Genomic DNA, 12,138 nt, shown 5'->3' on the forward strand with positions numbered 1-12,138 from the left:
ATCTGACTCCAAAATCACAGACTTTAACAATCACACTGATGACTTCACAACACATAAAGGTCAGGGCACAGAAAACAAGTCTTGGCCTGAGCTACAGATTGAGGAGTTGTCAGGATTTGGTAACAGTCGAAACCATATTTATAGATGGAATTATCCGAAAGAAGTGAATACAATTGAGGAGAGAAGGAAAGACCAATGTTTCTAGTGCAAAGAAAGAGAAGAAACAGACCGAACGGGAACAGCCAGAGGTAGGAAGGGGTGCGGCCAAGGGAGGAGGGCAGGCTTCAAGGAGGGGTTGGTCAACAGGAGCGCCGTGGGCAGCCAGCTGTGGCCTGAGAGGAGTCCGGTAATGGGTCCTTTGAGATCTTGGCAAGAGCAAGGGTGAAGCAGAGGCCAGGCTGACGGGAAAGTTAGAAACAGGCAGCAGATGAGACTTGGAGGGAGAGTGAGAGAGGGTGATCGCTATAGGTGGGTGCAGAGGGAAGGGGGGTGGCCTCTGGATTTCTGATGAATGCACTGAGATGGAGAAAGGCTTCTTCTGGCAGCAGGAAAGGAGATGCATTCTGAGGATGCAGGAGAATGGGGGGCTTTCTGGCTGATGGTCTCTCTTTCCTCTGTGAAATTGGAAATCAGCTGCAAAGGGAGTACAGTGGGAGCCCGGTGGGCAATTTGAGAGCCATGGTGAAGATTGCAAGCCAGTGCTGTGGAGAAAGGGGGCAAATGCTGTCAGGCTAGCCAGACTGGGTAATAGGATCGCCAAACCCGGGTAACCTGCTGCAGAGGTTAGAGACTGTGTGTTGGGAATGGCCTCATTTTGGGGTGCATTTCCCAACAACTTCAACAGCCCCTGATAGGGTCACCCACCATCCCAGTTTACCCAAGGTGGTTCTAGTTTTAGTACTTGAAGTCTGGGATCCCAAGATTTCTGTTAAAAAGAAAGAGGAGGGAGGTGGCCGTTGAGGGCAAAGCCAACAGTGTCCATCAGAGAGGCAGCAGGGGGCAAGTAGGGTCTGAACGCCATTGTAAAAACTATTCAACTGTAGGTTTTCACCTGCTCAAATTCTCCCTGTTTCTCTTCTGCCTGAGATATGTTATATACTCACTAGCTCTAACCAGTGTTGTAGCAAACCTGTCATTTCTTCAGAAAAATCCTCTATCCAAGCATGTCAACCCCCTGAGCCTCGAACACACTTTGTACTTTCTCATTTTCTTGCCTTTCCCAGTCCTTGGAATATAATAAACCCCTCCCCCCCCCCCCACCTACCCTCTAACAGGTAGCCAGACCCCACCATCCATCAGAGCCTGGCCCAAACCTAATCACTTGGTCTATAACCACATAATATTAGTGCCCTGAAGAACCTTTAAGACCATCCAGTCCAGTATCATGTGTCTTCAGGGATCTCCCTGTGTAGACATAGCTCCTGGAGAGTGGGTCCAATTTTACACTTCTCAGGGGTCCTCTTAGCCCCCAGCACAATGACTGATACACACAACACATGCTCACTAAGTACTTATCGACTGACAGATTAATCAATAAATGCTCACAGACTGAGGAGTGAGTGCAGCCCGCCTTGCTTTTTGAATCTGCAGACAAGCTCTCAGGAGAGAGGGCTGAGGAAGGTGGGGAGGAGAGGCTGGCTGTGAACCAAGGAGGCGCTGCTGGGCAACCCTGGGATGTCGGGGTGGGAAAAAGAGCAATTACATAGCCGAAAGCCGCAGAAATTCTCACCCCTCAAATGGATGCATTAAATGACAAATTATAACCCTTGATTGTCTTCTATAATACACTTTGATATCACCTCTGCTAAAGGAACTGTGCCCGCTGCCACACCCCTCACTGGCCATTTTTATCCCAGCCCTTAAGGTTGGGATCTTTGGTGGGAGGGAAATGAACAGGGATCCTTGGACTGGCCCAGGGAGACCTCTCTACGAAAGCTGCCTTTCTGGGCCCTGAGAGGGGTGGGAGCCCCGGGCTGGGAGAGGCACTCTTCATTCTTGATGGTGGCAATGCAGCAGGAGGAGGTCTGGACCCCCCGTGATTATTCTGGATTTCCAAAGAGCCTGGAAGATCCTGAGGATTCTACTCTAAGATCTGAGGATTCTTCACGGTTAGGTCTCGTTTCAGTGATCAGTGGTCCTGGCCAGGCTTGTGGGTGTTGACAGTTCATCAGCCAGCGAGCAAACATTTACTGAGGGCCCGCTTATTGGGGGACAGCACAACAAGCACAGGAAAGGAGCCCCACGAGGAGCTCACAGAGTAAGTGAGGCCTCAACACCCACAACCATTAGCAGATATGACAATAATGATCTGTGCGGTTCGACTGCCCTGGGCTTCTGAGCCCCAGCCGCCTTCCAATTCTCTTCAAAGGCTTCACAGCCCCAGCCACTGGGGAGGGTGCCACCAGGTAGCACAGGAAGAGGTCACTTCTCGTTTTGAGGATGGAAGGGGAAAAACGGAGTAGCAAGGCCATGTTCCTGCCTTAGGGGGCAGCCAGCTTGACAGGAGGAAACGAACCTAAAGAGAAAAACATACGAGGAGGCACCAGGCAGGGAGAGACAGACAGATGGAGTTTAAGTCTCTAGCTGACCAGCATCCTCCCAGCCCCCCACCTCCACCCTGAGGCCACAGGATCTAGCTTGGAAGTTTCCTCAGGTTGGTTATGATGGGAAGGACATGCTACCCCAAAATATGGCATCTTAGCATATTGAATATTTTAGCCTGAGGGAACTGGGGAGAAAAAAGCAGAAGCAGGAAAGTCACTCCCAGTGCCACCCTCCCCTCCACCGCCCCCCCCACCACCAAGACTGTTCCCTGAAACAAATCATAAAACCCTCATGTGCAAGGTGCCCTTGCTATACTCAGAGGAAAGTGGCATCCTTTTTTTGTTTATTTATTTATTTTGAGAAAAAGAGAGGGAGAGAAAGAGAGAGAGATCGTGAGTTGGGGAAGGGCAGAGAGAAAGGCGGGGAGAGAGAGAGAATCCCAAGCAGGCTCCATGCTGTCAGCTCAGAGCCTGATTTGAGACTTGAACTCACATACTATGAGATCATGACCTGGGCTGAAATCAAGAGTCAGACGCTCAATCAGCTGAGCCACCCCAGCACCCCAAAAGAAGCATCCTTATCTCTGATGACGAAGGGACGCCAAGAAGAACCCTACAACGAGGCCTTACTAAGTTTCCCCCCAGTTTACTACAATACCTCATACTCCTCTACTCCTTTATCTTACTCCTCTGTGACTGTCCACTCTTCGTCAAACCTAGCATAAAATACTCAGGTTTCTTCAGGTCTTCATTTCCTTATGAAGGTTCCTGTGTCACACAAGACTTAGATGAACTAAATCTGTATGCTTTTCTGCGGTTAACCTGTCTTTGTCAGTCTAATTTTCAGACACGGCCAGGGGCCCTAAGAAGGCTGAGGAAAACGCTTCCATTCCCTAGTCATCTGCTTTCCCTGCTTTTTATTTTTCACCAGTGCAAGCCGGGTGCCCACACTTGTAGTCAAAGGAGCCCCAGGAATGGACACAGCAGTGTTCAGTGAGGGCTGGAGTGATTCTGGAGGATGGCCTTGAAGGATGGAGAGGAGAGCGAGCGGCCCAGGTGAGGAGGAGGAAGAGGAGGAGGAGAAAGAAGGCTCTACAGAGACAGGAGCAGGGATAGTGGCCACACAGGCCAGAGGGTGGGTCCAGAAGAGTGCTGTGGAGGTTGGGGGCCCGTGGGGCAGAGGGCAGGAGCGAACTCTCTCTCCACGGGTCCTGGGGCAGGGAGCTTGGGTTTCTGCTGGTGAAGGCAGGGCCCTGAGCTCTGCAGGAGGCCGGCAGCTGTCTGACTGGCCGCACACTTCCTCTCTCCACGGTAATCCCTTTCCACTTTATAAAGCAGAGCTGGGACTGCACACTCACATTACACCGTGACTAACCAGCAGTCCGTCCTATAGCTGGCGTTATTTCATTTTCGCATTCTGTCCGCATCCCCTCCAACCATTCTATTCTTTCGACTGGCTTCTAAGCCTCAGCTTTTCTTACTTCCCATTTTTAAAATGTCTCGAAGCTTGCTCATGCTTGAGATTCTCGCCCTGGGGAGGAGTGGCAGCTGAAGGACCCTAAGTCTTACTTTTCAGCATCTGTACTGGACGCCCTAGCCCAGCAACTTTAGAATTTCAAACCAGACAAAGGCAAGGTTCTGGATGTTCTCATGGCAACCCTGATTTACATCCCAGAAGGAGCCTTCTGGATCACCAACTGGATCCCGGGGGGTGTTCGCTGGGCAGTGTTTTCATCAGAGGCCTGCTTGCCAGCCACCTCTGAGATCCGCTGGGGCCTGAGACAGCCAGCCTCCCCTCCCTGCCCCACCCAACCTCTGACTCTTCTGACCTTGCTTCTTCCTGCTGCACCAAGTGGGGCCAGCCACCCTCCCGGACTCAGTCCTCTGTGACTCAGTGGAAGCCAGTGGCCACTTCCCCCCACCCCTCCCACACTCACATTCCAATGGCCAGCTCACTGGCTTCCTGGCACTCGACCCACACCCACCAGGCCTCTGCCTAGAGTAAATAGTCATCTCTTTATGGGATGGTTTACCAGGGTCAGGGCCAGCCCTGTCTTGGAAGGGGTCACGTGTATCTTAGCCTCTGAGTGCATGTCTTTCTTTCCACAGCTAACAGCTGACCTCTGTGAATCTTCCTTTTGACCCCTGGCTGACCTGGGACATTTTGTTTAAGGGAACTAAAGACTTAGTCCTCAGTATCGTAGCTAGCCTAGTGCTAGTTCAATACATTTGAAGAAAAGAGGGGTTTTTTGTTTTGTTTAGTTTTTTTTAAGAAAGAGATTAATACATGGAGGGTAATTTAGGGGTACCCAAGGCTTCCCCAGCACCTGACAGACCCTGCACCTCCATGAGGGTTCACTGGGGCCGAGTTAAAGGTGGGGTTGGCAATACCTGGGCTGAAGCCTCTGCTCTTTCACTCCAAGGTCTCAAGGGCATTGTGTGACTCACCTGAGCCTCCTTTCCTCACCTGTATGCTGGGTATGGTAGTTCCATTTTTCATCACTCCAGGATGTACAGTTTTTTACCTTTTAATATCCCTGGAACTGGGCTATGGCAGGATATGTCTTCCAATCGATACAGAAATAGGGAATTGTAATACTGTTTGCTACAATGCCCCTCTCTACAGGAGCATGCATCCCATCTGCTGAGCTGGGGGGAGTGGCCCTGTGACTTGCTCTGGCCAATGGGGTGTGTAAGGAAGTGTCATGTGTCACATCCTGGGTGAAGCTTTAAAAGACAGCTAGTGGGGCACCTGGGTGGCTCGGTCTGTTAAGCGTCCGGTTCCTGATTCTGGCTCAGTTCATGATCTCACCGTTCGTGAGTCCAAGCCTCACGTCAGGCTTGTGCTAACTGTGGGGAGCGTGCTTGGGATTCTCTCTCTCTCTCTCTCTCTCTCTCTCTGCCCTTCCACTGCTTGGGTGAGTGCTCTCTCTCTCTCAAAATAAATAAACTTTAAACAAACAAACAAACAAACAAAAAAGGCAGCAAAATTCCAGATAGAGGCTGTCCCAGGGTGAAGACAATGTGGGGCCAATAGGCATTTAAGGGGAGAGAGGAACATAAGCCTCTTTAGCCATTGAACTTTGGGGTTCTGTTTTCACAGCACACTCTTCCATATCCTGACTGGTATTGCATCTTCCAGGTAATTGACAGATTTTTTTTCTTTCTTGACGGTGCGTAATGACGCAACTCCCAAAGGACGGTAATGTCGACTCAGTGAAACACGGAAGTACCTCTCCCAGACCAAATGAGTTAATCCCTGAGCACAATGCTTGCCTACAGTAAGCGTTTGATTCATGTGTGCCATTGTTCTATTTCTAGCCCTCTGCACATGGCCAGTGTTCATTATAGGTTTGGAGTAATCTGATGACACAGAAAGTTGACAGCCCCCTCAGATCCCTTGTGGAGTGAGAAAGGGTATAAGTAAGTTCAAGTAAAGTGTGGCTTGGGCACTTGCTTTGAGGGTATAGGTGTTTTCGACAGCCTTCCCGAAAGCCAGCCATTAAAAAAGCCACTTGTTTTGGTAGGTAACTAGGAATGCTGATTTTTTTTTTTTTCTTCTTGTTAATTAACAGTTTGTCACCTGGGACATGAGAAGGTGGGAGAAATGACTAAATCGTGGGATGGCAAGTTTTTGGTGCAACAAAATAAAGAAATTCCATACTCTTTGTAGATGGAGCAAAAATTAACAGTCTTGAATTTCTGAGGAACTGGGTACGGGCTGCAGACCCGGTCTGAAGAGATCAGACTTCCAGCTAATTCTTCACCTTCTGTATTATACCCCTGTGCTTTGGAACAGCTCTCTCCAGGAATTTTATAGCCAACTCCTGCAGACCTGAGGGCAGGGAGAGAGCTCTGGATGCAGGGCTGAGCCAAAGCACAACCATGAGGACGGGCAGGTCTGTCCCTGGAAAGGCCCACCCCTTGGATATCTGCTCACCCGCAGCTCCTGGTGCTGCCAGCCTCCTGCTTCACTTCCTCCACTCAGGAAGATGACAAGTCATTTGTCCTAAAGCGTTAGTGACGTAGGCATTACTTCCTCAGGAGCATTTGCATCTTAAAAGGGAACCTAGAAAGTTAAAAAGGAAATTACAGGTCAGGTTGTAGGGTTGTGTTAGGTGTCTGTTAATTGCAAGAAACAGAAATTCGCTCAAATTGGCTTACGTTCATTTTTTTTTAATCTTTTCTTTTTTTTTTTTTTTTTCTTTTTATCTTAGTGTGAGTGGAGAGAATTTTTTTTTTAAGTTTATTTATTTGGGAGAGAGAGAGCAGGGGAAGGGCAGAGCAAGAGGGAGAGAGAGAATCCCAAGCAGGGTTCACGTTCTCAGCACGGAGCCCAATGCGGGGGCTTGAATTCGTGAACCTGGGATCCTGACCTGAGCCAAAATCAAGAGTCAGATGCTCAATCTACTGAGCCACCCTGGTGCTCTCAAGCTGGCTTAGGTTTAAAAGAAAAGGCTCATTAATAAGAAACTGGCATTCACATGAAACTTGATTGCAGATAGTACAGTTATGACCTCAAGGGAACAGAAATGTTCTCAGGTAGCTGCCGTCTCCAACTCTCTCTCACTCTCCAGGGTTCCATGGTCTCTCATCTCTCCTGCCTGTGTCTACTTCAATCTTTTCTCTCAGCAGACTGTGTGAAAAAAACATGCAGTTATCAGCACACGGCCCCATAGTGGCTGTCCTAAAATGGTGGCCTCAGAACCTCACAAGTGTGTGACTTTCTATGTCAAGCCTCAACACCGACTAACTAGAGTTTTTCTAACCTAATTCCTAAGTCCTGAGAGGGAGGACCTGGCTTCGTATAGCCCATAGGTGATTCCAATTGGGCCAGTTTCTCTAAAAGACAGCATGGTTCATGTGTCATACCAAATTTGGTTCAGCAGCATGTGGCAGAATACCAAAATAAGAGCAGCTTAATACATGGAAAAGTATTTCTTTCCTATCTAAGAGTTGAGCAGTCCAGGGACTGGTATTAGTGTGGCCTCTTGATCACTATCTTGGTATGTGGCTAACATCCTCAAATTTACCTCATGATCCAAGATGGCTGCTGAAGCACCAGTCATCACATCACACTGGGTTGCAGGCTGGAAGGAAGAAAAGAAAGACTAAAGCTCTCTCCCACTTCCTGCTGAGTCAAATCCCTTCAAGCAGCCTTATCAGGAGTCCCACAGAACACTCCTGCTTACATCATTGCCAGAATCTAGTCACATAGTCACACCTGACTACAAAAAAAAAAGTCTAGGAAATGGAGGAGTTTTTGTTTTTGTTTTTGTTTTTCTCAGCCACAGTCAGGAAGGAAACATAGGACATCTTCAGTATGTTTTTTTTTCTTTCTTTCTTTCTTTCTTTCTTTCTTTCTTTCTTTCTTTCTTTTTTTTTTTTTCAGTATGTTTTTAAGTTTCCTTTCTCTGTAAGAAACGTAGGCCACTTTGGAAATTTAAAAAATAAGTAAAAGAATCACTTTGGAAAAAACAAGAAAACCCTGAAAAAGTAAGGTCAGCGTTTAACCCAGAGGAGTAGTATCTGGAGGTGGAATTTCAGGCATCAGAGAGATAAATGGTGGTGTTTTAGAAGTGGGAGTAGAGACCTTGCCAGAAACCGTTGTCATTCCACGTGAACATACGGAAGGCCTACACAGTTTGTGTGAGAGTCTTGTAGGCATGGATGTCCATCCCCTTCTCTACTTGAAGCCGAAATTGGTCTACGTGTCAGTCCACCTTTCTCGTCTCCATTTGACCGTGTTATTCATGGAACATAATATTCACGGTCCACTCTGATGCGGTTCTCTCTTCTTCTCCCCACAATCACCCCAGTGCAGATACTTGAAAACTCTCTCCAAAATGTAAGGCAACCCTGTTACTCTGCTGATTATATCCTTCCCAGGCTCCCTGACCAAGGCAGGGAAACTCTCTCCCTATGGAGCCCCTTCCCTTATTTTCAGCCCTGACTTCTGCCTCCTCCCTTTCCCCAGATCCAGCCTTCAAGAAGCTGCTCCCTGGGATCCTCTGAGCCTCCTTTGTCTACTAAACAAATACCTACTTTCTCTTCAATCCCCTGCTCAAACCCACCTCCTCTGTGAAGCCTTCCTTGATTGCCCCCAGGCGCAGCCCTTTTTCTCGTTCTTTTGTGTCCCTGTGACCCTTTGTGTACCCATCTCTGCCTGTTTCTGTCAGCAGGCCTCTCTTCTCCACCAGAGCATGAACTTTTTCAGAGAAGGTACTGGGCTTTATTCCTCTCTGTGCCTTGGTGCCAGGCACAAAGCCTAGCGTGACCTAGGTACCCGGTGGAAGGCAGTTACAAAGCAGTAGACCATAATGAGCACAGACTCTGAGTTCAAAGCCAGGCTGGGCTACTTACTGTGACTTAACATCTCTATGCCTCTTCCTGTAAAAAAAGGGGAAAATGATACTTCTTATCCCACAAGTTTTTGTTGACGTTTACATGAGGAGACATATACAAAGGGTTTGTCGCTTGCTATGTGTAAGTTATTACCATTATCTTTACTGTTTCTGAGGGCACACATAGCCCTCCTCCTCCTCAGCTCAGTGATTTTGATTAGGCAAGACTATCCCTCTGAGAGATGCAGGCTGATGTTACTGAAAGATATTTTGTGTCAATGACACACTGGCATGTTGACTTCCTGGAGAAATTCAGGGAAGTTACAAAACTCCATCTCTGTGCTTGAACGCGCTTGCATATTTCCTCTGCTCTTGTCCATTTTCAGGGAGCACACTGAGTAACCCAAAGGGTTGGAAAAGTCTCAGCTGGAAAGGGTTAATCCCAGAGCCTTAGAAGGAATCAGGCCCTGGGGAAAGTGGGGTTTCTAGCGATGATGGAGAATGAGGCCTTTCTGCATCCATCTGAGGTGCTGGGAGGCATCGCCATGGTGATGCAGAGTGTGGGTCCGCTTTCCATTTATGTGGGGCTTTTTATCTCTCCTGTGCTGGTGAGGTTCAGTTAAACTACATTACGATGAAACGAGGCACAAAGGGAAATGCTTTGTTCAGCCAGGGTGGCATGAGAAGTTATTGGACAGGCAGGGACTTGAGCCCTGATTCATGCAATAACAAATATTTATGGAAGGAGTCTGTTCTGTGCCCGACCCAATCCCAGGTATGGGGACTCGGCAGAGAACGAGTCACCTCTAATGGGGACGGCAGGCAATAATCAAAGGAGCAAATACATGCTATATCTCACTGATTCTAGGGTGCCCCTCCACTTTAAAATGTCCGAAATCAGAGTTCATGTGTCCTATAATTAGTGGTGGTCTTAAGAACATTTTTTTCTTTCACAGTGATACATAAGACGATGCTGCATTCTACAACTGATGGCATCTGCGATTTAATAGAATACAATATGTTTCAGGGAGTGGCCTCCTAACCCTCCTCGATGCTGCTTTATTTCCCTTCTGGGCAAGTTATAGTAGAAACTTGAAGCCTGAAATGGACAGTGATTTCTCTGACTGATATATTTCTGGAACTTCCTTAGAAATACTCCGCTCTCTCAGTTATATTTCTGTGATCTACTTTCCTTTGAAACCAGTAAAGATCCTGCCTGTAACAGTAAAGAATTTGTTTGGCTGCAAATGAGAAGAAAATCCAACCAATGTTGACTTACACTAACTTGTTTAACCCTAGGGCTGGCGCAGCTGCTGAAATACGTCATCAGATACCCAGGCCTCTTCTGTAATTTTGCTCTACCATCCTCGGCTCATGACTCTAGTCCTCATGGTCACAAAATAGCTGCTGCAATTCCTGGCCTCACAGCAATGCTCCCAGTGGGAAGAAGGAGGAAGGGCAAAGGGCTCATTGGTCCTTTTGTTTTGTTTTGTTTTGTTTTGTTTTTTTCAAGTCAGGGAAACAAGCTTTTCTGGAAGTCTCACTTCGCTGACTTTACCTCCATCTCACAGGTCACTGTGATGTCCCACGCTCACCCTGAGCTAGAAAGGGTGACGAAAAAGACAGTTGTGGATGAAGATGAGAAGCAACAGTATCTGCTCTGCTGAAGAAACAACCATGCAGTTCTATGAGTGCATCGCACATATGTGTGGGATAACACTGGTGGTGGGAATCAGAAGGAAGAGGGGATACGTTTCCCACTCCTGAAGGGAAATCACTAGACAGATTTGTCTCACCTGAGAATGCGACAGAAGCTAGTTAGTACACATTGAGACAGAGCCTGGGTTTCTTCACACTTGTCTCCAAATATCCAGCCAATTTGAGAAACAGGGTGACCTCATGGACCCTGGCCACATGTTACTAACTACCAAATAAGGCGGACATAGACATTTCAGATCAAGGTGATGAACCTCTAACTGACAGAGGGTTCATTCTTGCCGGAGAGACTGAAATGACTCCAAGAAGACAGCAGAAAACAAGGACACAGGATTGCTAGATGGGGAGCTTCATGAAAGATGGAAAAAGTCACCTTAACCACACATGTCTTGAAGGCAGGCCTCTGGACTTGGGTAAGGCCCACCCAGGTCCTCCCATCAAGGGGAGGGGGAAGGGAGGCTGGATCAGAGGAGGGACCCTGGGCATGAGGGTTGGCTTTAGGGGAAACCAGCACATGAACAAAGGTGTTACCCTCTGACTACCTTCTGTATCAGTCTGATGGTCTTGCTTTTCAACGTTTTTTTTTGTTTTTGTTTTTTTTTAAATTTTTATTTTTTTTTATTTTTGGGACAGAGAGAGACAGAGCATGAACGGGGGAGGGGCAGAGAGAGAGGGAGACACAGAATGGGAAACAGGCTCCAGGCTCCGAGCCATCAGCCCAGAGCCTGACGCGGGGCTCGAACTCATGGACCGCGAGATCGTGACCTGGCTGAAGTCGGACGCTTAACCGACTGCGCCACCCAGGCGCCCCTGGTCTTGCTTTTCGAGTGTGTTTTCATCCTAGGCGTGGCAACTGACACGTCAATATCATTCCTTTTGGAAATGGTAGAAAAACTCTACGTACTCACAGAATATACCGGTGTCCGCAGAAGTAGATTGCACAAATGGCCACAATCTTTCCTCATTCCCTTTGTAAGCACCGCTTTGCAAGATGACTACAGCCTGTTTCTCCACTCTTTGAATTCAGGCTGTGCTAGTGACTTGCTTTGCCCAGGACAGTGCAGTAGATAGCGTGTGTTCGGTTCCCAGTCTACGCCTCAGGAGAACGCGCCTATTTCTCTCTGGGAACTTGTGTGAATGGGCTGGGCTAGCCTGCCAGAGAAAGAGGGGCCACGGTGTGCAGAGGAGTGGCCCCAGCGGAGGCCATCCTAGACCAGCTGACTGCAGAGAGTGAGCGAGCCAGCCTAAATACGCCGAACTGCAGAATCATGAGCTAAATAATGGTTGTTGTTTTAAGCCACTAAGTTTTGGACGGTTAAACAGAAAGAGCTAACTGATACACTTCCTATGTGCCAGCCACTGGCTATGTACTTTATGTCATTGTCCTATTTCTTTTTACTAGATTAGTACCTATCAGTGTGGAGAATGTTTGTGAGGGAGACATAGCTCCCAGCCTGCCCCTCAGTTTGCTTCTGCCTATTCTTCCATTCTGATTGAATTTCTGTAGAGTCATTTGCTCCAAGGGGCTCTCAGGC

General features: G+C 48.0%; 1 long non-coding RNA gene across 1 annotated transcript; it reads left to right on the forward strand.

Annotated features, from left to right (window-relative positions):
• The first annotated feature begins 41 nt into the window (after window positions 1-41).
• LOC107181245 lies at window positions 42-10,342 on the forward strand. Its single transcript, XR_001512060.2, has 3 exons — window positions 42-248; window positions 3,475-3,599; window positions 10,187-10,342. It is a non-coding gene; the product is annotated as an uncharacterized LOC107181245 (long non-coding RNA).
• Window positions 10,343-12,138: the final 1,796 nt, after the last annotated feature.

Source organism: Panthera tigris, chromosome A3 (genome assembly GCF_018350195.1).
Source record: "Panthera tigris isolate Pti1 chromosome A3, P.tigris_Pti1_mat1.1, whole genome shotgun sequence".
Lineage (NCBI taxonomy): Eukaryota > Metazoa > Chordata > Mammalia > Carnivora > Felidae > Panthera > Panthera tigris.